Genomic DNA, 21,895 nt, shown 5'->3' with positions numbered 1-21,895 from the left:
GTGTTACAGTGTTTCTAGTCCAGGTGTGTGTCTAGTCCAGGTGAGTCTAGTCCAGGTGTGTGTCTACTCCAGGTATGTCTGTGTTAGTGTGTATCTAGTCCAGGTGTGTCTAGTCCAGGTGTGTCTCTGTGTTACAGTGTATCTAGTCCAGGTGTGTCTAGTCCAGGTGTGTCTAGTCCAGGTGTGTCTAGTCCAGGGGTGTGTCTGTGTTACAGTGTATCTAGTCCAGGTGTGTCTAGTCCAGGTGTGTCTGTGTTACAGTGTGTCTAGTCCAGGTGTGTCTAGTCCAGGTGTGTCTCTGTGTTACAGTGTATCTAGTCCAGGTGTGTGTCTACTCCAGGTGTGTCTAGTCCAGGTGTGTCTAGTCCAGGTGTGTCTCTGTGTTACAGTGTATCTAGTCCAGGTGGGTCTAGTCCAGGTGAGTCTCTGTGTGACAGTGTGTCTAGTACAGGTGAGTTTAGTCCAGGTGAGTCTCTGTGTTACAGTGTGTCTAGTACAGGTGAGTTTAGTCCAGGTGAGTTTAGTCCAGGTGAGTTTAGTCCAGGTGTGTCCAGTCCAGGTGTGTGAAGATAAAACTTGTTGTAGACGACCCCTCTGGCATCACATGACAAAATGGCCTCCTAACCCCTTTCTAGTTCACTAGTTCCAGATGACATAGTTGGTCTAGTAGTGCACTAGATAGGGAATAGGGTCCATTCCAGATTGGAGAGTTGTCAGTGAGACAGGCAAGGATAAAGAGGGTTAAAATAAACATGACCTGGGGTGGAGGGGCTAGGGGCCTGGGGTGGAGGGGCTAGGGGCCTGGGGTGGAGGGGCTAGGGGGTACAGGACTGGCCCTGGGGTGGAGGGGCTAGGGGCCTGGGGTGGAGGGGCTAGGGGCCTGGGGTGGAGGGGCTAGGGGTACAGGACTGGCCCTGGGGTGGAGGGGCTAGGGGCCTGGGGTGGAGGGGCTAGAGGTACAGGACTGGCCCTGGGGTGGAGGGGCTAGGGGCCTGGGGTGGAGGGGCTAGGGGACTGGCCCTGGGGTGGAGGGGCTAGGGGCCTGGGGTGGAGGGGCTAGGGGCCTGGTGTGGAGGGGCTAGGGGACTGGGGTGGAGGGGTACAGGACTGGCCCTGGGGTGGAGGGGTACAGGACTGGCCCTAGGATGGAGGGGTACAGGACTGGCCCTGGGGTGGAGGGGTACAGGACTGGCCCTGGGGTGGAGGGGTACAGGACTGGCCCTGGGGTGGAGGGGTACAGGACTGGCCCTGGGGTGGAGGGGTACAGGACTGGCCCTGGGGTGGAGGGGTACAGGACTGGCCCTGGGGTGGAGGGGTACAGGACTGGCCCTGGGGTGGAGGGGTACAGGACTGGCCCTGGGGTTAGTTGATAGGCAGAAGGGTGGAGTGGGGGCAGCCTGTACCCCCCTTCAGGTGGCTCGTCCTCTAAGCTTTCTTCTCCTCCAGTATGTTGTGCAGTTCGTCAGCGTCCTCTCCTGTTTTGACCCTGATCAGCATGGCGACAGGGTTGGTAGGGTTGTTGTGGTCCACGACAGGGTTAGGAACACACATCACCATCACGTTGTTCTTTCCCATTCTGGAGCAGAGGATGGAGGGCTGGACCATGATGTTCAACAGGATGTTACCTGGAGGAGAGATGGGGGTGTTATTGATGAGGGCTGGACCATGATGTTCAACAGGATGTTACCTGGAGGAGAGAGATGGGGGGTGTTATTGATGAGGGCTGGACCATGATGTTCAACAGGATGTTACCTGGAGGAGAGAGATGGGGGGTGTTATTGATGAGGGCTGGACCATGATGTTCAACAGGATGTTACCTGGAGGAGAGAGATGGGGGGTGTTATTGATGAGGGCTGGACCATGATGTTCAACAGGATGTTACCTGGAGGAGAGAGAGAGGGGGTGTTATTGATGAGGGCTGGACCATGATGTTCAACAGGATGTTACCTGGAGGAGAGAGAGAGGGGGAGGGGGTGTTATTGATGAGGGATGGACCATGATGTTCAACAGGATGTTACCTGGAGGAGAGAGAGAGGGGGAGGGGGTGTTATTGATGAGGGCTGGACCATGATGTTCAACAGGATGTTACCTGTAAGTAAGGTTTAATAAGGCTTAATGCAGTAAGGTTTAATAAGGTTTAATGCAGTAAGGTTTAATAAGGTTTAATGCAGTAAGGTTTAATAAGGTTTAATGCAGTAAAGTTTAATAAGGTTTAATAAGGCTTAATGCAGCAAGGTTTAATAAGGTTTAATGCAGTAAGGTTTAATAAGGTTTAATAAGGCTTAATGCAGTAAGGTTTAATAAGGTTTAATAAGACAATGCAATAAGGCTTAATAAGGCTTAATGCAGTAAGGTTTAATAAGGCTTAATAAGGCTTAATGCAGTAAGGTTTAATAAGGCTTAATAAGGCTTAATGCAGTAAGGTTTAATAAGGCTTAATGCAGTAAGGTTTAATAAGGTTTAATGCAGTAAGGTTTAATAAGGTTTAATAAGGCTTAATGCAGTAAGGTTTAATAAGGCTTAATAAGGCTTAATGCAGTAAGGTTTAATAAGGTTTAATAAGGCTTAATAAGGCTTAATAAGGCTTAATGCAGTAAGGTTTAATAATGCTTAATAAGGCTTAATGCAGTAAGGTTTAATAAGGCTTAATGCAGTAAGGTTTAATAAGGTTTAATACGGCTTAATGCAGTAAGGTTTAATAAGGTTTAATAAGGTGTAATGCAGTAAGGTTTAATAAGGCTTAATAAGGTTTAATAAGGCTTAATGCAGTAAGGTTTAATAAGGCTTAATAAGGTTTAATAAGGCTTAATGCAGTAAGGTTTAATAAGGTTTAATAAGGCTTAATGCAGTAAGGTTTAGTAAGGTTTAATAAGGTTTAATAAGGCTTAATGCAGTAAGGTTTAGTAAGGTTTAATAAGGTTTAATAAGGCTTAATGCGGTAAGGTTTAATAAGGCTGGTTGGTGTCAGCGGTCTCTAGATAAGGTTTAATAACATACCCTGGTTGGTGTCAGTGGTCTCTAGATAAGGTTTAATAACATACCCAGGTTGGTGTCAGCAGTCTCTAGATAAGGTTTAATAACATACCCAGGTTGGTGTCAGCGGTCTCTAGATAAGGTTTAATCAGGTTTAATAAGGCTGGTTGGTGTCAGCGGTCTCTAGATAAGGTTTAATAACATACCCTGGTTGGTGTCAGTGGTCTCTAGATAAGGTTTAATAACATACCCAGGTTGGGGTCAGTGGTCTCTAGATAAGGTTTAATAACATACCCAGGTTGGTGTCAGTGGTCTCTAGATAAGGTTTAATAACATACCCAGGTTGGTGTCAGCGGTCTCTAGATAAGGTTTAATAACATACCCAGGTTGGTGTCAGCGGTCTCTAGATAAGGTTTAATCAGGTTTAATAACATACCCAGGTTGGTGTCAGCGGTCTCTAGATAAGGTTTAATCAGGTTTAATAACATACCCAGGTTGGTGTCAGCGGTCTCTAGATAAGGTTTAATAACATACCCAGGTTGGTGTCAGCAGTCTCTAGATAAGGTTTAATAACATACCCAGGTTGGTGTCAGCGGTCTCTAGATAAGGTTTAATCAGGTTTAATAACATACCCTGGTTGGTGTCAGCGGTCTCTAGATAAGGTTTAATCAGGTTTAATAACATACCCAGGTTGGTGTCAGCGGTCTCTAGATAAGGTTTAATAACATACCCAGGTTGGTGTCAGCAGTCTCTAGATAAGGTTTAATCAGGTTTAATAACATACCCAGGTTGGTGTCAGCGGTCTCTAGATAAGGTTTAATAACATACCCAGGTTGGTGTCAGCAGTCTCTAGATAAGGTTTAATAACATACCCAGGTTGGTGTCAGCAGTCTCTAGATAAGGTTTAATAACATACCCAGGTTGGTGCCAGCGGTCTCTAGATAAGGTTTAATCAGGTTTAATAACATACCCAGGTTGGTGTCAGCAGTCTCTAGATAAGATTTAATAACATACCCAGGTTGGTGTCAGCGGTCTCTAGATAAGGTTTAATAACATACCCAGGTTGGTGTCAGCAGTCTCTAGATAAGGTTTAATAACATACCAGGTTGGTGTCAGCAGTCTCTAGATAAGGTTTAATAACATACCCAGGTTGGTGTCAGCAGTCTCTAGATAAGGTTTAATCAGGTTTAATAACATACCCAGGTTGGTGTCAGCGGTCTCTAGATAAGGTTTAATAACATACCCAGGTTGGTGTCAGCGGTCTCTAGATAAGGTTTAATCAGGTTTAATAACATACCCAGGTTGGTGTCAGCGGTCTCTAGATAAGGTTTAATAACATACCCAGGTTGGTGTCAGCGGTCTCTAGATAAGGTTTAATCAGGTTTAATAACATACCCAGGTTGGTGTCAGTGGTCTCTAGATCAGGTTTAATAACATACCCAGGTTGGTGTCAGCAGCCTCTAGATAAGGTTTAATCAGGTTTAATAACATACCCAGGTTGGTGTCAGCGGTCTCTAGATAAGGTTTAATCAGGTTTAATAACATACCCAGGTTGGTGTCAGCGGTCTCTAGATAAGGTTTAATCAGTTTTAATAACATACCCAGGTTGGTGTCAGTGGTCTCTAGATAAGGTTTAATAACATACCCAGGTTGGTGTCAGCAGTCTCTAGATAAGGTTTAATAACATACCCAGGTTGGTGTCAGCGGTCTCTAGATAAGGTTTAATAACATACCCAGGTTGGTGTCAGTGGTCTCTAGATAAGGTTTCATCAGGTTTAATAACATACCCAGGTTGGTGTCAGCAGTCTCTAGATAAGGTTTAATCAGGTTTAATAACATCCCCTGGTTGGTGTCAGTGGTCTCTAGATAAGGTTTAATAACATACCCAGGTTGGTGTCAGCGGTCTCTAGATAAGGTTTAATCAGGTTTAATAACATCCCCTGGTTGGTGTCAGTGGTCTCTAGATAAGGTTTAATAAGATACCCAGGTTGGTGTCAGCGCGGACTAGATAAGGTTTAATAACATACCCAGGTTGGTGTCAGTGGTCTCTAGATAAGGTTTAATCAGGTTTAATAACATACCCAGGTTGGTGTCAGCGGTCTCTAGATAAGGTTTAATAACATACCCAGGTTGGTGTTAGCGGTCTCTAGATAAGGTTTAATCAGGTTTAATAACATACCCAGGTTGGTGTCAGCGGTCTCTAGATAAGGTTTAATCAGGTTTAATAACATACCCAGGTTGGTGTCAGCGGTCTCTAGATAAGGTTTAATAACATACCCAGGTTGGTGTCAGCGGTCTCTAGATAAGGTTTAATCAGGTTTAATAACATACCCAGGTTGGTGTCAGTGGTCTCTAGATCAGGTTTAATAACATACCCAGGTTGGTGTCAGCAGCCTCTAGATAAGGTTTAATCAGGTTTAATAACATACCCAGGTTGGTGTCAGCGGTCTCTAGATAAGGTTTAATCAGGTTTAGTAACATACCCAGGTTGGTGTCAGCGGTCTCTAGATAAGGTTTAATCAGTTTTAATAACATACCCAGGTTGGTGTCAGTGGTCTCTAGATAAGGTTTAATAACATACCCAGGTTGGTGTCAGTGGTCTCTAGATAAGGTTTAATCAGGTTTAATAACATACCCAGGTTGGTGTCAGTGGTCTCTAGATAAGGTTTAATAACATACCCAGGTTGGTGTCAGTGGTCTCTAGATAAGGTTTAATCAGGTTTAATAACATACCCAGGTTGGTGTCAGCGGTCTCTAGATAAGGTTTAATCAGGTTTAATAACATACCCAGGTTGGTGTCAGCGGTCTCTAGATAAGGTTTAATAACATACCCAGGTTGGTGTCAGCAGTCTCTAGATAAGGTTTAATAACATACCCAGGTTGGTGTCAGCGGTCTCTAGATAAGGTTTAATAACATACCCAGGTTGGTGTCAGCAGTCTCTAGATAAGGTTTAATAACATACCCAGGTTGGTGTCAGCGGTCTCTAGATAAGGTTTAATCAGGTTTAATAACATACCCAGGTTGGTGTCAGCGGTCTCTAGATAAGGTTTAATAACATAACCAGGTTGGTGTCAGCGGTCTCTAGATAAGGTTTAATCAGGTTTAATAACATACCCAGGTTGGTGTCAGAGGTCTCTAGATAAGGTTTAATAACATACCCAGGTTGGTGTCAGCAGTCTCTAGATAAGGTTTAATAACATACCCAGGTTGGTGTCAGCAGTCTCTAGATAAGGTTTAATAACATACCCAGGTTGGTGTCAGTAGTCTCTAGATAAGGTTTAATAAGGTTTAATAACATACCCAGGTTGGTGTCAGCGGTCTCTAGATAAGGTTTAATCAGGTTTAATAACATACCCAGGTTGGTGTCAGTGGTCTCTAGATAAGGTTTAATAACATACCCAGGTTGGTGTCAGTGGTCTCTAGATAAGGTTTAATCAGGTTTAATAACATACCCAGGTTGGTGTCAGTGGTCTCTAGATAAGGTTTAATAACATACCCAGGTTGGTGTCAGTGGTCTCTAGATAAGGTTTAATCAGGTTTAATAACATACCCAGGTTGGTGTCAGCGGTCTCTAGATAAGGTTTAATAACATACCCAGGTTGGTGTCAGCGGTCTCTAGATAAGGTTTAATCAGGTTTAATAACATACCCAGGTTGGTGTCAGCGGTCTCTAGATAAGGTTTAATAACATACCCAGGTTGGTGTCAGCGGTCTCTAGATAAGGTTTAATAACATACCCAGGTTGGTGTCAGCGGTCTCTAGATAAGGTTTAATCAGGTTTAATAACATACCCAGGTTGGTGTCAGCGGTCTCTAGATAAGGTTTAATCAGGTTTAATAACATACCCAGGTTGGTGTCAGCGGTCTCTAGATAAGGTTTAATAACATACCCAGGTTGGTGTCAGCGGTCTCTAGATAAGGTTTAATCAGGTTTAATAACATACCCAGGTTGGTGTCAGTGGTCTCTAGATCAGGTTTAATAACATACCCAGGTTGGTGTCAGCAGTCTCTAGATAAGGTTTAATCAGGTTTAATAACATACCCAGGTTGGTGTCAGTGGTCTCTAGATAAGGTTTAATCAGGTTTAATAACATACCCAGGTTGGTGTCAGCGGTCTCTAGATAAGGTTTAATCAGTTTTAATAACATACCCAGGTTGGTGTCAGTGGTCTCTAGATAAGGTTTAATAACATACCCAGGTTGGTGTCAGTGGTCTCTAGATAAGGTTTAATAACATACCCAGGTTGGTGTCAGTGGTCTCTAGATAAGGTTTAATAACATACCCAGGTTGGTGTCAGCGGTCTCTAGATAAGGTTTAATCAGGTTTAATAACATACCCAGGTTGGTGTCAGCGGTCTCTAGATAAGGTTTAATAACATAACCAGGTTGGTGTCAGCGGTCTCTAGATAAGGTTTAATCAGGTTTAATAACATACCCAGGTTGGTGTCAGAGGTCTCTAGATAAGGTTTAATAACATACCCAGGTTGGTGTCAGCAGTCTCTAGATAAGGTTTAATAACATACCCAGGTTGGTGTCAGCAGTCTCTAGATAAGGTTTAATAACATACCCAGGTTGGTGTCAGTAGTCTCTAGATAAGGTTTAATAAGGTTTAATAACATACCCAGGTTGGTGTCAGCGGTCTCTAGATAAGGTTTAATCAGGTTTAATAACATACCCAGGTTGGTGTCAGTGGTCTCTAGATAAGGTTTAATAACATACCCAGGTTGGTGTCAGTGGTCTCTAGATAAGGTTTAATCAGGTTTAATAACATACCCAGGTTGGTGTCAGTGGTCTCTAGATAAGGTTTAATAACATACCCAGGTTGGTGTCAGTGGTCTCTAGATAAGGTTTAATCAGGTTTAATAACATACCCAGGTTGGTGTCAGCGGTCTCTAGATAAGGTTTAATAACATACCCAGGTTGGTGTCAGCGGTCTCTAGATAAGGTTTAATCAGGTTTAATAACATACCCAGGTTGGTGTCAGCGGTCTCTAGATAAGGTTTAATAACATACCCAGGTTGGTGTCAGCGGTCTCTAGATAAGGTTTAATCAGGTTTAATAACATACCCAGGTTGGTGTCAGCGGTCTCTAGATAAGGTTTAATCAGGTTTAATAACATACCCAGGTTGGTGTCAGCGGTCTCTAGATAAGGTTTAATCAGGTTTAATAACATACCCAGGTTGGTGTCAGTGGTCTCTAGATCAGGTTTAATAACATACCCAGGTTGGTGTCAGCAGTCTCTAGATAAGGTTTAATCAGGTTTAATAACATACCCAGGTTGGTGTCAGCGGTCTCTAGATAAGGTTTAATCAGGTTTAATAACATACCCAGGTTGGTGTCAGCAGTCTCTAGATAAGGTTTAATCAGTTTTAATAACATACCCAGGTTGGTGTCAGTGGTCTCTAGATAAGGTTTAATCAAACATACCCAGGTTGGTGTCAGTGGTCTCTAGATAAGGTTTAAACAGGTTTAATAACATACCCAGGTTGGTGTCAGTGGTCTCTAGATAAGGTTTAATAACATACCCAGGTTGGTGTCAGTGGTCTCTAGATAAGGTTTAATCAGGTTTAATAACATACCCAGGTTGGTGTCAGCAGTCTCTAGATAAGGTTTAATCAGGTTTAATAACATACCCAGGTTGGTGTCAGCGGTCTCTAGATAAGGGTTAATCAGGTTTAATAACATACCCAGGTTGGTGTCAGCGGTCTGTAGATAAGGTTTAATAACATACCCAGGTTGGTGTCAGCTGTCTCTAGATAAGGTTTAATCAGGTTTAATAACATACCCAGGTTGGTGTCAGTGGTCTCTAGATCAGGTTTAATAACATACCCAGGTTGGTGTCAGCAGTCTCTAGATAAGGTTTAATCAGGTTTAATAACATACCCAGGTTGGTGTCAGCGGTCTCTAGATAAGGTTTAATCAGGTTTAATAACATACCCAGGTTGGTGTCAGCGAGTCTCTAGATAAGGTTTAATCAGTTTTAATAACATACCCAGGTTGGTGTCAGTGGTCTCTAGATAAGGTTTAATAACATACCCAGGTTGGTGTCAGTGGTCTCTAGATAAGGTTTAAACAGGTTTAATAACATACCCAGGTTGGTGTCAGTGGTCTCTAGATAAGGTTTAATAACATACCCAGGTTGGTGTCAGTGGTCTCTAGATAAGGTTTAATCAGGTTTAATAACATACCCAGGTTGGTGTCAGCAGTCTCTAGATAAGGTTTAATCAGGTTTAATAACATACCCAGGTTGGTGTCAGCGGTCTCTAGATAAGGTTTAATCAGTTTTAATAACATACCCAGGTTGGTGTCAGTGGTCTCTAGATAAGGTTTAATAACATACCCAGGTTGGTGTCAGTGGTCTCTAGATAAGGTTTAATAACATACCCAGGTTGGTGTCAGCAGTCTCTAGATAAGGTTTAATAACATACCCAGGTTGGTGTCAGCGGTCTCTAGATAAGGTTTAATCAGGTTTAATAACATACCCAGGTTGGTGTCAGCGGTCTCTAGATAAGGTTTAATAACATAACCAGGTTGGTGTCAGCGGTCTCTAGATAAGGTTTAATCAGGTTTAATAACATACCCAGGTTGGTGTCAGAGGTCTCTAGATAAGGTTTAATAACATACCCAGGTTGGTGTCAGCAGTCTCTAGATAAGGTTTAATAACATACCCAGGTTGGTGTCAGCAGTCTCTAGATAAGGTTTAATAACATACCCAGGTTGGTGTCAGTAGTCTCTAGATAAGGTTTAATAAGGTTTAATAACATACCCAGGTTGGTGTCAGCGGTCTCTAGATAAGGTTTAATCAGGTTTAATAACATACCCAGGTTGGTGTCAGTGGTCTCTAGATAAGGTTTAATAACATACCCAGGTTGGTGTCAGTGGTCTCTAGATAAGGTTTAATCAGGTTTAATAACATACCCAGGTTGGTGTCAGTGGTCTCTAGATAAGGTTTAATAACATACCCAGGTTGGTGTCAGTGGTCTCTAGATAAGGTTTAATCAGGTTTAATAACATACCCAGGTTGGTGTCAGCGGTCTCTAGATAAGGTTTAATAACATACCCAGGTTGGTGTCAGCGGTCTCTAGATAAGGTTTAATCAGGTTTAATAACATACCCAGGTTGGTGTCAGCGGTCTCTAGATAAGGTTTAATAACATACCCAGGTTGGTGTCAGCGGTCTCTAGATAAGGTTTAATCAGGTTTAATAACATACCCAGGTTGGTGTCAGCGGTCTCTAGATAAGGTTTAATCAGGTTTAATAACATACCCAGGTTGGTGTCAGCAGTCTCTAGATAAGGTTTAATAACATACCCAGGTTGGTGTCAGCGGTCTCTAGATAAGGTTTAATCAGGTTTAATAACATACCCAGGTTGGTGTCAGTGGTCTCTAGATCAGGTTTAATAACATACCCAGGTTGGTGTCAGCAGTCTCTAGATAAGGTTTAATCAGGTTTAATAACATACCCAGGTTGGTGTCAGCGGTCTCTAGATAAGGTTTAATCAGGTTTAATAACATACCCAGGTTGGTGTCAGCAGTCTCTAGATAAGGTTTAATCAGTTTTAATAACATACCCAGGTTGGTGTCAGTGGTCTCTAGATAAGGTTTAATAACATACCCAGGTTGGTGTCAGTGGTCTCTAGATAAGGTTTAAACAGGTTTAATAACATACCCAGGTTGGTGTCAGTGGTCTCTAGATAAGGTTTAATAACATACCCAGGTTGGTGTCAGTGGTCTCTAGATAAGGTTTAATCAGGTTTAATAACATACCCAGGTTGGTGTCAGCAGTCTCTAGATAAGGTTTAATCAGGTTTAATAACATACCCAGGTTGGTGTCAGCGGTCTCTAGATAAGGGTTAATCAGGTTTAATAACATACCCAGGTTGGTGTCAGCGGTCTGTAGATAAGGTTTAATAACATACCCAGGTTGGTGTCAGCTGTCTCTAGATAAGGTTTAATCAGGTTTAATAACATACCCAGGTTGGTGTCAGTGGTCTCTAGATCAGGTTTAATAACATACCCAGGTTGGTGTCAGCAGTCTCTAGATAAGGTTTAATCAGGTTTAATAACATACCCAGGTTGGTGTCAGCGGTCTCTAGATAAGGTTTAATCAGGTTTAATAACATACCCAGGTTGGTGTCAGCGGTCTCTAGATAAGGTTTAATCAGTTTTAATAACATACCCAGGTTGGTGTCAGTGGTCTCTAGATAAGGTTTAATAACATACCCAGGTTGGTGTCAGTGGTCTCTAGATAAGGTTTAAACAGGTTTAATAACATACCCAGGTTGGTGTCAGTGGTCTCTAGATAAGGTTTAATAACATACCCAGGTTGGTGTCAGTGGTCTCTAGATAAGGTTTAATCAGGTTTAATAACATACCCAGGTTGGTGTCAGCAGTCTCTAGATAAGGTTTAATCAGGTTTAATAACATACCCAGGTTGGTGTCAGCGGTCTCTAGATAAGGGTTAATCAGGTTTAATAACATACCCAGGTTGGTGTCAGCGGTCTGTAGATAAGGTTTAATAACATACCCAGGTTGGTGTCAGCGGTCTCTAGATAAGGTTTAATCAGGTTTAATAACATACCCAGGTTGGTGTCAGCGGTCTCTAGATAAGGTTTAATCAGGTTTAATAACATACCCAGGTTGGTGTCAGCAGTCTCTAGATAAGGTTTAATCAGGTTTAATAACATCCCCTGGTTGGTGTCAGTGGTCTCTAGATAAGGTTTAATAACATACCCAGGTTGGTGTCAGCGGTCTCTAGATAAGGTTTAATCAGGTTTAATAACATCCCCTGGTTGGTGTCAGTGGTCTCTAGATAAGGTTTAATAACATACCCAGGTTGGTGTCAGCACGGACTAGATAAGGTTTAATAACATACCCAGGTTGGTGTCAGTGGTCTCTAGATAAGGTTTAATCAGGTTTAATAACATACCCAGGTTGGTGTCAGCGGACTCTAGATAAGGTTTAATCAGGTTTAATAACATACCCAGGTTGGTGTCAGCGGTCTCTAGATAAGGTTTAATAAGGTTTAATAACATACCCAGGTTGGTGTCAGCGGTCTCTAGATAAGGTTTAATAACATACCCAGGTTGGTGTCAGCGCGGACTAGATAAGGGTTAATAACATACCCAGGTTGGTGTCAGCGCGGACTAGATAAGGGTTAATAACATACCCAGGTTGGTGTCAGCGCTGACTAGATAAGGGTTAATAACATACCCAGGTTGGTGTCAGCGGTCTCTAGATAAGGGTTAATAACATACCCAGGTTGGTGTCAGCGGTCTCTAGATAAGGGTTAATAACATACCCAGGTTGGTGTCAGCGGTCTCTAGATAAGGGTTAATAACATACCCAGGTTGGTGTCAGCGGTCTCTAGATAAGGTTTAATCAGGTTTAATAACATACCCAGGTTGGTGTCAGCGGTCTCTAGATAAGGGTTAATAACATACCCAGGTTGGTGTCAGCGGTCTCTAGATAAGGTTTAATCAGGTTTAATAACATACCCAGGTTGGTGTCAGCGGTCTCTAGATAAGGGTTAATAACATACCCAGGTTGGTGTCAGCGGTCTCTAGATAAGGGTTAATAACATACCCAGGTTGGTGTCAGCGGTCTCTAGATAAGGGTTAATAACATACCCAGGTTGGTGTCAGTGGTCTCTAGATAAGGGTTAATAACATACCCAGGTTGGTGTCAGCGCGGACTAGATAAGGGTTAATAACATACCCAGGTTGGTGTCAGCGCGGACTAGATAAGGGTTAATAACATACCCAGGTTGGTGTCAGCGCGGACTAGATAAGGGTTAATAACATACCCAGGTTGGTGTCAGCGCGGACTAGATAAGGGTTAATAACATACCCAGGTTGGTGTCAGCGCGGACTAGATAAGGGTTAATAACATACCCAGGTTGGTGTCAGCGCGGACTAGATAAGGTTTAATAACATACCCAGGTTGGTGTCAGCGCGGACTAGATAAGGGTTAATAACATACCCAGGTTGGTGTCAGCGCGGACTAGATAAGGGTTAATAACATACCCAGGTTGGTGTCAGCGCGGACTAGATAAGGGTTAATAACATACCCAGGTTGGTGTCAGCGCGGACTAGATAAGGGTTAATAACATACCCAGGTTGGTGTCAGCGCGACTAGATAAGGGTTAATAACATACCCAGGTTGGTGTCAGCGCGGACTAGATAAGGGTTAATAACATACCCAGGTTGGTGTCAGCGCGGACTAGATAAGGGTTAATAACATACCCAGGTTGGTGTCAGCGCGGACTAGCAGCTGCGTCTTTCCGTCTGAGGTGTTTTTCAGATGCAGCGTTCCAACTCCCTTCTCCTTGAACTCCGTCTCTTTCTTATAGAACAGTTTACACCTGGAACACACACACACACACACACACACACACACACACACACACACACACACACACACACACACACACACACACACACACACACACACACACACACACACACACACACACACACACACACACACACACACGACTAACGTCAAGTTCCTCGTTTGGAACAAACCCATTTCTGAAAAATACTGGACGTGTGTAACAAATACAAAAGCATCGAGTTAATTCACTGTTTTATCTACTGTTTCATAAGCATAAGAATATTATATATATTCTTATTTTCAATGACGGCCTAGGAACAGTGGGTTAACTGCCTGTTTAGGGGCAGAACGACAGATTTGTACCTTGTCAGCTCGGGGATTTGAACTTGCAACCTTCCGGTTACTAGTCCAACGCTCTAACCACTAGGCTACCCTGCCGCCCCAATTGTACAATTCTAATATAGTCACTCAGTCTTTTCCAGCGAGTTGAAAAAGGTCTTGAAGCAACACACTGGTGAAATATAACACTGCAAGAGCGTCTGTCAACCGTGAGCCATAATGCATCCCATAACGCATCCCATAACGCATCCCATAACGCATCCCATAACGCATCCCATAATTACATCCCATAATTACATCCCATAATTACATCCCATAATTACATCCCATAATACATCCCATAATATATCCCATTGGGTAATTCGAAGACAGATCCTACAGATGTATAGAGCCATAATGCATCCCATAATACATCCCATAATTACATCCCATAATGCATCCCATAATATATCCCATTGGGTAATTCGAAGACAGATCCTACAGATGTATAGAGCTATAATACATCCCATAATGCATCCCATAATATATCCCATTGGGTAATTCGAAGACAGATCCTACAGATGTATAGAGCCATAATGCATCCCATAATACATCCCATAATATATCCCATTGGATAATTCGAAGACAGATCCTACAGATGTATAGAGCTATAATACATCCCATAATGCATCCCATAATATATCCCATTGGGTAATTCGAAGACAGATCCTACAGATGTATAGAGCTATAATACATCCCATAATGCATCCCATAATGCATCCCATAATACATCCCATAATGCATCCCATAATGCATCCCATAATGCATCCCATAATACATCCCATAATGCATCCCATAATACATCCCATAATACATCCCATAATGCATCCCATAATGCATCCCATAATGCATCCCATAATGCATCCCATAATGCATCCCATAATACATCCCATAATACATCCCATAATGCATCCCATAATACATCCCATAATGCATCCCATAATACATCCCATAATACATCCCATAATGCATCCCATAATGCATCCCATAATGCATCCCATAATGCATCCCATAATACATCCCATAATGCATCCCATAATGCATCCCATAATACATCCCATAATGCATCCCATAATACATCCCATAATGCATCCCATAATGCATCTGTCATGTTTGTCATTTATTATCATGTCTTGTCCCTGTGCTCCCCATGCTATTCGTTTCCCTCTGCTGGTCTTATTTGGTTCTTTCCCTCCTTCTATCCCTCTCTCTCCCCCTCCCTCTCTCACTCTCTCGCTCTCTCTTCTCTCTATCGTTCCGTTCCTGCTCCCAGCTGTTCCTATTCCCCTAATCATCATTTAGTCTTCCCACACCTGTTCCCGATCCTTTCCCCTGATTAGAGTCCCTATTTATTCCTTTGTGATCCGTTCCTGTCCCGTCGGTTCCTTGTATTGTATTCACCATGCTGTGATTGCGTTTCGCCCTGTCCTGTCGTGTTTTTTTGCCTTCATCAGATGCTGCGTGTGAGCAGGTGTCTCTGTCGACTACGGCCTGCGCCTACCCGAAGCGACCTGCAGTCTGTGGCCGCTTCTCCAGTTGTTTCCCCTCTACAAGTCTAGAGGATTTCTGTTATTCCGTTTTGGACTTAAATAAACTCTGTTTCTGTTAAGTCGCTTTTGGGTCCTCTTTCACCTGCATGACAGAAGGAACCGACCAAGGAATGGACCCAGCGACTTCAGACGCTCGTTACACTGCCGTCGAGATCCAAGGAGCCATGCTCGGCAGACACGAGCAGGAATTGTCTGCTGCTCGCCATGCCGTGGAGAACCTGGCTGCTCAGGTTTCCGACCTCTCTGGACAGTTCCAGAGTCTACGTCTCGTGCCACCTGTTACTTCCTGGCCTGCCGAGCCTCCAGAACCTAGGGTTAATAACCCACCTTGCTACTCCGGGCAGCCCACTGAGTGCCGCTCCTTTCTCACGCAGTGTGAGATTGTGTTCTCTCTCCAACCCAACACATACTCTAGAGAGAGAGCTCGGGTTGCTTACGTCATTTCACTCCTTACTGGCCGGGCTCGAGAATGGGGCACAGCTATCTGGGAGGCAAGGGCTGATTGCTCTAACAAATTCCAGAACTTTAAAGAGGAGATGATTCGGGTTTTTGACCGTTCAGTTTTTGGTGGGGAGGCTTCTAGGGCCCTGGCTTCCTTATGCCAAGGTGAACGGTCCATAACGGATTATTCCATTGAGTTTCGCACTCTTGCTGCCTCTAGTGAGTGGAACGAGCCGGCGCTGCTCGCTCGTTTTCTGGAGGGACTCCACGCAGTGGTTAAGGATGAGATTCTCTCCCGGGAGGTTCCATCAGATGTGGATTCTTTGATTGCTCTCGCCATCCGCATAGAACGACGGGTAGATCTTCGTCACCGGGCTCGTGGAAGAGAGCTCGCATCAACGGTGTTTCCCTGCTCCGCATCGCAACCATCTCCCTTCTCTGGCTTTGAGACTGAGCCCATGCAGCTGGGAGGGATTCGCATCTCGAATAAGGAGAGGGAACGGAGGATCACCAACCGCCTGTGCCTCTATTGCGGAGTTGCTGGACATTTTGTTAATTCATGTCCAGTAAGAGGCCAGAGCCCATCAGTAAGCGGAGGGCTACTGGTGAGCGCTACTACTCAGGTCCCTTCATCTAGATCTTGTACTACTATGTCGGTCCATCTACGCTGGACCGGTTCGGGTGCTACATGCAGTGCTTTGATTGACTCTGGGGCTGAGGGTTGTTTCATGGACGAAGCATGGGTTCGGAAACATAACATTCCTTTCAGACCGTTAGACAGGCCTACGCCCATGTTTGCCTTAGATGGTAGTCATCTTCCCAGTATCAAATTTGAGACACTACCTTTAACTCTCACAGTATCTGGTAACCACAGTGAGACTATTTCTTTTTTGATTTTCCGTTCACCGTTTACACCTGTTGTTTTGGGTCATCCCTGGCTAGTATGTCATAATCCTTCTATTAATTGGTCTAGTAATTCTATCCTATCCTGGAACGTTTCTTGTCATGTGAAGTGTTTAATGTCTGCCATCCCTCCCGTTTCTTCTGTCCCTACTTCTCAGGAGGAACCTGGCGATTTGACAGGAGTGCCGGAGGAATATCATGATCTGCGCACGGTCTTCAGTCGGTCCCGAGCCAACTCCCTTCCTCCTCACCGGTCGTATGATTGTAGTATTGATCTCCTTCCGGGGACCACTCCTCCTCGAGGTAGACTATACTCTCTGTCGGCTCCCGAACGTAAGGCTCTCGAGGATTATTTGTCTGTGTCTCTTGACGCCGGTACCATAGTGCCTTCTTCTTCTCCGGCCGGGGCGGGGTTCTTTTTGTTAAAAAGAAGGACGGTACTCTGCGCCCCTGCGTGGATTATCGAGGGCTGAATGACATAACGGTTAAGAATCGTTATCCGCTTCCCCTTATGTCATCAGCCTTCGAGATTCTGCAGGGAGCCAGGTGCTTTACTAAGTTGGACCTTCGTAACGCTTACCATCTCGTGCGCATCAGAGAGGGGGACGAGTGGAAACGGCGTTTAACACTCCGTTAGGGCATTTTGAGTACCGGGTTCTGCCGTTCGGTCTCGCCAATGCGCCAGCTGTTTTTCAGGCATTAGTTAATGATGTTCTGAGAGACATGCTGAACATTTTTGTTTTTGTCTATCTTGACGATATCCTGATTTTTCTCCGTCACTCGAGATTCATGTTCAGCACGTTCGACGTGTTCTACAGCGCCTTTTAGAGAATTGTCTCTACGTAAAGGCTGAGAAGTGCTCTTTTCATGTCTCCTCCGTTACTTTTCTCGGTTCCGTTATTTCCGCTGAAGGCATTCAGATGGATTCCGCTAAGGTCCAAGCTGTCAGTGATTGGCCCGTTCCAAGGTCACGTGTCGAGTTGCAGCGCTTTTTAGGTTTCGCTAATTTCTATCGGCGTTTCATTCGTAATTTCGGTCAAGTTGCTGCCCCTCTCACAGCTCTTACTTCTGTCAAGACGTGTTTTAAGTGGTCCGGTTCCGCCCAGGGAGCTTTTGATCTTCTAAAAGAACGTTTTACGTCCGCTCCTATCCTCGTTACTCCTGACGTCACTAGACAATTCATTGTCGAGGTTGACGCCTTCAGAGGTAGGCGTGGGAGCCATTCTATCCCAGCGCTTCCAGTCTGACGATAAGGTTCATCCTTGCGCTTATTTTTCTCATCGCCTGTCGCCATCTGAGCGCAACTATGATGTGGGTAACCGTGAACTGCTCGCCATCCGCTTAGCCCTAGGCGAATGGCGACAGTGGTTGGAGGGGGCGACCGTTCCTTTTGTCGTTTGGACAGACCATAAGAACCTTGAGTACATCCGTTCTGCCAAACGACTTAATGCCCGTCAAGCTCGTTGGGCGTTGTTTTTCGCTCGTTTCGAGTTTGTGATTTCTTACCGTCCGGGTAGCAAGAACACCAAGCCTGATGCCTTATCCCGTCTGTTTAGTTCTTCTGTGGCTTCTACTGATCCCGAGGGGATTCTTCCTTATGGGCGTGTTGTCGGGTTAACAGTCTGGGGAATTGAAAGACAGGTTAAGCAAGCACTCACGCACACTGCGTCGCCGCGCGCTTGTCCTAGTAACCTCCTTTTTCGTTCCTGTTTCCACTCGTCTGGCTGTTCTTCAGTGGGCTCACTCTGCCAAGTTAGCGGGTCATCCCGGTGTTCGAGGCACTCTTGCGTCTATTCGCCAGCGCTTTTGGTGGCCGACTCAGGAGCGTGACACGCGCCGTTTCGTGGCTGCTTGTTCGGACTGCGCGCAGACTAAGTCGGGTAACTCTCCTCCTGCCGGTCGTCTCAGACCGCTCCCATTCCTTCTCGACCATGGTCTCACATTGCCTTAGACTTCATTACCGGTCTGCCTTTGTCTGCGGGGAAGACTGTGATTCTGACGGTTGTCGATAGGTTCTCTAAGGCGGCACATTTCATTCCCCTCGCTAAACTTCCTTCCGCTAAGGAGACGGCACAAATCATTATTGAGAATGTATTCAGAATTCATGGCCTCCCGTTAGACGCCGTTTCAGACAGAGGCCCGCAATTCACGTCACAGTTTTGGAGGGAGTTCTGTCGTTTGATTGGTGCGTCCGTCAGTCTCTCTTCCGGGTTTCATCCCCAGTCTAACGGTCAAGCAGAGAGGGCCAATCAGACGATTGGTCGCATACTACGCAGCCTTTCTTTCAGAAACCCTGCGTCTTGGGCAGAACAGCTCCCCTGGGCAGAATACGCTCACAATGGTCGCTTCCTTCGTCTGCTACCGGGTTATCTCCGTTTCAGAGTAGTCTGGGTTACCAGCCTCCTCTGTTCTCATCCCAGCTTGCCGAGTCCAGCGTTCCCTCCGCTCAAGCGTTTGTCCAACGTTGTGAGCGCACCTGGAGGAGGGTGAGGTCTGCACTTTGCCGTTACAGGGCACAGACGGTGAGAGCCGCCAATAAACGCAGGATTAAGAGTCCAAGGTATTGTTGCGGCCAGAGAGTGTGGCTTTCCACTCGCAACCTTCCTCTTACGACAGCTTCTCGTAAGTTGACTCCGCGGTTCATTGGTCCGTTCCGTGTCTCCCAGGTCGTCAATCCTGTCGCTGTGCGACTGCTTCTTCCGCGACATCTTCGTCGCGTCCATCCTGTCTTCCATGTCTCCTGTGTTAAGCCCTTTCTTCGCACCCCCGTTCGTCTTCCCTCCCCCCTCCCGTCCTTGTCGAGCGCACCTATTTACAAGGTACATAAGATTATGGACATGCGTTCTCGGGGACGGGGTCACCAATACCTAGTGGATTGGGAGGGTTACGGTCCTGAGGAGAGGAGTTGGGTTCCGTCTCGGGACGTGCTGGACCGTTCACTCATCGATGATTTCCTCCGTTGCCGCCAGGATTCCTCCTCGAGTGCGCCAGGAGGCGCTCGGTGAGTGGGGGGTACTGTCATGTTTGTCATTTATTATCATGTCTTGTCCCTGTGCTCCCCATGCTATTCGTTTCCCTCTGCTGGTCTTATTTGGTTCTTTCCCTCCTTCTATCCCTCTCTCTCCCCTCCCTCTCTCACTCTCTCGCTCTCTCTTCTCTCTATCGTTCCGTTCCTGCTCCCAGCTGTTCCTATTCCCCTAATCATCATTTAGTCTTCCCACACCTGTTCCCGATCCTTTCCCCTGATTAGAGTCCCTATTTATTCCTTTGTGATCCGTTCCTGTCCCGTCGGTTCCTTGTATTGTATTCACCATGCTGTGATTGCGTTTCGCCCTGTCCTGTCGTGTTTTTTTGCCTTCATCAGATGCTGCGTGTGAGCAGGTGTCTCTGTCGACTACGGCCTGCGCCTACCCGGAGCGACCTGCAGTCTGTGGCCGCTTCTCCAGTTGTTTCCCCTCTACAAGTCTAGAGGATTTCTGTTATTCCGTTTTGGACTTAAATAAACTCTGTTTCTGTTAAGTCGCTTTTGGGTCCTCTTTCACCTGCATGACAGCATCCCATAATGCATCCCATAATGCATCCCATAATGCATCCCATAATACATCCCATAATGCATCCCATAATGCATCCCATAATGCATCCCATAATGCATCCCATAATGCATCCCATAATACATCCCATAATGCATCCCATAATGCATCCCATAATGCATCCCATAATGCATCCCATAATGCATCCCATAATGCATCCCATAATGCATCCCATAATGCATCCCATAATGCATCCCATAATGCATCCCATAATGCATCCCATAATACATCCCATAATGCATCCCATAGGGTAATTTGAAGACATATCCTACAGATGTATAGAGCTATAATACATCCCATAATGCATCCCATAATGCATCCCATAATGCATCCCATAATGCATCCCATAATGCATCCCATAATGCATCCCATAATACATCCCATAATGCATCCCATAATGCATCCCATAATGCATCCCATAATGCATCCCATAATACATCCCATAATGCATCCCATAATGCATCCCATAATGCATCCCATAATGCATCCCATAATGCATCCCATAATGCATCCCATAATACATCCCATAATGCATCCCATAATGCATCCCATAATGCATCCCATAATGCATCCCATAATACATCCCATAATGCATCCCATAATGCATCCCATAATGCATCCCATAATGCATCCCATAATGCATCCCATAATGCATCCCATAATACATCCCATAATGCATCCCATAATGCATCCCATAATGCATCCCATAATACATCCCATAATGCATCCCATAATGCATCCCATAATGCATCCCATAATGCATCCCATAATACATCCCATAATACATCCCATAATGCATCCCATAGGGTAATTTGAAGACATATCCTACAGATGTATAGAGCTATAATACATCCCATAATGCATCCCATAATACATCCCATAATGCATCCCATAATGCATCCCATAATACATCCCATAATGCATCCCATAATACATCCCATAATGCATCCCATAATACATCCCATAATGCATCCCATAATACATCCCATAATGCATCCCATAATACATCCCATAATGCATCCCATAATGCATCCCATAATACATCCCATAATACATCCCATAATACATCCCATAATGCATCCCATAATACATCCCATTGGGTAATTCGAAGACAGATCCTACAGATGTATAGAGTCATACTTTTCTGTAAAAGGAGACCTACTTCTTGGAGTAGAACGCGTCAGTCTCCTTAATCTCCTGGACTTCCACTTTGGGAGGTTCATCCGACTCCTCCCCGTTTTCATCTACGGGACGACAAGGAAGAGAGGGACGTTATGAAGAGACGTTTTTTTAGTCTCTGATAACCAAACGGACAGATGAAACAAAAACACCCGGCCTAAACCCACTTTACACTAAGAACATTTACAAAATACACCATTTATTTTCCACAATGACCTTACACTGGGATTAAAAACCTGAATGTGAGATTTTATAGAGGTTTAATCTGGGATAAAAAAAAATGTTGAATGTGATATCTAAGAGGTTTAATCTCAGGGATTAAAAACCACTAGCAGCACCATATCACCAGGTAACATTCTGAGTATGTTGTCTATCAGCACCATATCACCAGGTAACATTCTGAGTATGTTGTCTAACAGCACCATATCACCAGGTAACATTCTGAGTATGTTGTCTAGCAGCACCATATCACCAGGTAACATTCTGAGTATGTTGTCTATCAGCACCATATCACCAGGTAACATTCTGAGTATGTTGTCTAGCAGCACC

General features: G+C 44.6%; 1 long non-coding RNA gene across 1 annotated transcript; it reads right to left on the bottom strand.

The window, feature by feature from the left end:
* Positions 1-347: 347 nt before the first annotated feature.
* On the bottom strand, positions 348-21,441 carry LOC124029131. The gene is made up of 3 exons (XR_006837725.1): positions 21,330-21,441; positions 13,215-13,333; positions 348-1,625 (listed from the first exon to the last, which is right to left on the bottom strand). It is a non-coding gene; the product is annotated as an uncharacterized LOC124029131 (long non-coding RNA).
* Positions 21,442-21,895: the final 454 nt, after the last annotated feature.

The sequence above is a fragment of the Oncorhynchus gorbuscha genome, unplaced genomic scaffold (assembly GCF_021184085.1).
Source record: "Oncorhynchus gorbuscha isolate QuinsamMale2020 ecotype Even-year unplaced genomic scaffold, OgorEven_v1.0 Un_scaffold_5609, whole genome shotgun sequence".
Classification (NCBI taxonomy): Eukaryota; Metazoa; Chordata; class Actinopteri; order Salmoniformes; family Salmonidae; genus Oncorhynchus; species Oncorhynchus gorbuscha.
The sequence above is the reverse complement of the archived record's forward strand: the minus strand, read 5'-3'. Positions and strand labels throughout refer to the sequence as shown.